Here is a 3929-nt window from a genome sequence, read left to right on the forward strand (position 1 = left end):
TTTCTTAGTTCTTCCTCTTGATAAAAACATCAAATTCTCGTGTTTTCATTATTAGTATAAAAGAGCAGCCCGGTGCACTAAAGCTACCGCTATGCGCAGTGTCCGAGAAAGGGCCCCACCATAAGGGTATATCATACGCAGTCTTACCTTGCATTTCTGTTAGAGGCTGTTTCCAAGGCTTGAACTCGTGACCTCCTGGTCACGTGGCAGCAACTTTATCGGTTACTCCAAGGCTCCCCTTCATTCATTATTAGTATAAGTGGTTAAGAAACCTAATTCTCGGATTGAGGCTACAAATATGATTTCTTAGCTTATACTCAAGTGGGTTAATGTTAATTATCATATTTGGTTGTTCTTATGTTCTTGTGCTTACTATTCTAGAGATTCACGATCTTTAGAATGCATCTATATATATCTTTTGTGAGCTCAAAAGGATTAACATTAGGTTAGAACAAAGGATGCAAGGGTTCTCATCTTTAAGATGATTAAATATTAGAAATCACAGTTAGGATAGAAATATTACCTATTTTTCTCTATTTGGCTCAAATATGGAAAGAAATATAAATACATTTGAACTAGTTCCCATATCTCCGCTCATCGATGTCGTTGTGATGCTAATTTAAATAGGCGATTAGAGGCTCGAAAGATCATAATCATGATATTAACCCCATGAATCAACAAACAAGAAAAATAACTTAACCAACGAGATTGTACAGCTTTGCGTGATTGTTCAAGATGCCTTGATCATGATATGCTCCTAAATATTGTCTACAACATATTCAAATTACGTTATAGTTCATTGTTATCTTTAGAACAAAATAAAACTCAACTCACTTTGGTTAGGAATCACACTTGCTTAATATTATAGTATTGCTAGAGTTAGATTGCTTGCTAAAAAACAAGTCCCTATTGGTTGATATTCGCCTTGCAAGAGCCACTTTATTACTTGCACAACCACGTACACTTGCGTGAGTGTTTGAATGTAATAAGTCTTTAGCGCCATTCCCACTGAATTGAAAAATTAGCAACTCTTTATTTTTAGTTCTACTATTTTCTTTGATAAAGTCCTGACAACTTGGTCTTATGTATTGAATTTGCACGTAGAGGTTTAAACCACAAGTAAGGTGGAAAGGGAAAGGGATTTGGTTACCACATCCCGAACCCGAGAGAATCTCACTTCAATTGAGAAGAGAAGCAAAACTTCTTTACCCAATTCCACAAGCTAAGACTATTCCTGCAGTTATGTCCAATCAACAACCAGCCCACAGGACAGTGCACAGAGTGGCAATCCCACTAGAAGCTAATGTTACCTCAAGAATCCACAAACTAAAACCAAGAGATATATTTGAGTTAAAACAAAATATGGTGAAATTATTTAACAGCAACGGGTAGTTTACATGCTTTTCACAGGAGGATCCTTAGTAATATTTACAAAACTTCTTGGAGATCATTGGTCTCTACAGACTAAGTAAAGCTCATTCTTTTCCCATTCTCACTTTTGGGAGAATTAAAGAGATGGTTGAAGGTAGAATCTTCAAATTACTTCAAATTCTATCACCACATGGGACAACCTTACTAGGAAGTTCCTTATTCGATTCTTCTCATCTTGTAAGAGTGCAAGGTTGAGGAGTGGAAGTTTAAGAGCTTTAAATAGAAGCTTAACGAAAATCTGTATCAATTATGAGAGCGATTTAAGGATCTTCTCAGAGATTGTCCACATCACCAATAGTCGAATGGAATGTTGGCCCACAATTTTGTGGAAAGTCTTGATCTGAACACAAAAATTTTGTTAGATTCAGATGTAGGTGGCCAAGTATTGGATACGACATATAATGAACTCTACATTCTTCTCAATTGTATTACATAAAGTAATCTTAACTGGTATGGCAATGCATCTTGAGGTATGGTAGAAAAGCTGGAAGGTGTGATAGAGGCAGATAGTATTATCACTATGACTGCTCAAATTACATTATTTTAAAAGCAAATGATTGGGCAGCTTAGCAAGTTGAGCTTGTGATAGCCTCAGGCCCAGGTTAATGCAGTTCAATAGGTACAAACTTGTCGTGAGATTTATGGTAGTAGTGGTCACTCTTCAAATTTATGTGAAGAAAATTAATGAATTTTGTGGGCAATGCAAAAAAAAAGCCAAAATTATTGTAATTGTTGTGACTTTTGCACACCTAAGCGTACGTGGTCAAACAAGTAGTAAAGTGACTTCTTTTGAGAGTCGAGTTGTCGTACCTAAGGGACTTGAAGTTAATTATTCACCAATTCTAGTATACTTTTAAATTTAACAAGTGTGAGTTAGTAACAAGAATATAAGTTTTGTAATTATAAACTACGTAATAAAATAACAACAATATGAAATTTGGATAGTCAACAATATATGGAGAGCTTCCAGGATTGAGATTTACTACACATTTGCGCATAACTTTGATTTCCAGCCGGTATTGGTATTTATCACGATTGTTGATCTACGGGGTTGATATTATAACTAGGAATGCTCATATTCTAAGTCATCTATCCAAATTAATGTTACAACTACATTGTTAAGCGGGGATATGAGTCTTTAATTTAGGTGCATTAAGCTATTATCACGACCCAAAAATCAAAGGTCATGATAGCACTTGTCGCGACAAGCCTTGACAAGTAAGCCTATCACCCAAACTAATATAAAATGAGAAATCAACACCAAAATCAAGCCAAGAACCCTGTAATAGAGTCGAACCACATATATAAAGTAAAAGAGAAAATAAAATCAAGATACCAATCAAATCCCAAAACCTGGTGTCACAACGTAAGAAAATAACTAGTACAACTTGAGATCAAAATACATAAGATGTCCAAAACAAGAACATCTTTGTCTTTTAATACAAATAAAGAAAATCTAAATAAGGAAAGAGAGTAGTCAACTCTGGATGCATGAAAGCAATCGCTACCTCGAAAAGCTCCAAATATCGCTCGAATAAAAAACTGTAAGGCGCACTCGAACCTTGATCTCCATCGAAAGAGCACAATAGGGGTAAGTACGCTCCACTTGTACTCAATAGGTATCACAGGTTGACTGAGAAAAGCAGGAAATAACGCATAAGAAATACACACTAAGGGCACGTAACCTGCAACCAGAAAATATCCCAAATGGTAGCTGATAAGTGGCAAGTTTTCCACTCATTTACATCCAAATTTATGCACACTATGATGAAATAATTATAAATATGTGACAAATTCTTATTGAAGTGTATTAAATCCCATGGTTTTCATACTTATAGGTAATTGAGATAAAAGGAGTAAAGTAAGGTGAAAAGGGAAGCAAAAGACCAAAGTGATTGCAAAAGTTAGAAATCATAAGTAGGGATCGGCCCTCAGGTACCGATATCACGGCCTGAGGGTTTCTATCACGACAAATCTAAGCCAAGTCAAGTTACATTGATCATAGGGGGATCATCGTGATAACGGTAAATGGAGTGTGATCACGGTGAAACAGTAATTCTCTAACGACAGATTCGTAAATTCATGGAGCTGAAGCCCAAATCTCAAAAGGGCAAAACTTTGCACAATTGAGGCATCTAGGAACCAATTTTAATTTGGGAGAGAAAAACTATTGTCTATTTTTAGCAAAGAACAAGTGTAGTAAAATTCTCAAGATAATTTAGTTGAATTTGTTATTGAAGTGAGTATTACTCTTGTTTTGATTTCCAATGGAAGCATTGAATGTTAACTTAGGTATATCTCTTTCCTCTAATATCATGAGTAGCTAAGTTCTTGTCTTGCGGTTATGCTTGAATAGGGTGTTAATGTGTATGAGTGTTTATTGGTAGTTTAAATTCATAGTTAATGGTGTTAGGTTTTACTATACTCTATGTTTGAAGTGATATTGTGGGTGAAAACCCCAATTTCCTTGGATCTTACATTATTCTTGAAAGAGGGAT

Source organism: Capsicum annuum, chromosome 7, assembly GCF_002878395.1.
Source record: "Capsicum annuum cultivar UCD-10X-F1 chromosome 7, UCD10Xv1.1, whole genome shotgun sequence".
In the NCBI taxonomy this organism is placed as follows: domain Eukaryota; kingdom Viridiplantae; phylum Streptophyta; class Magnoliopsida; order Solanales; family Solanaceae; genus Capsicum; species Capsicum annuum.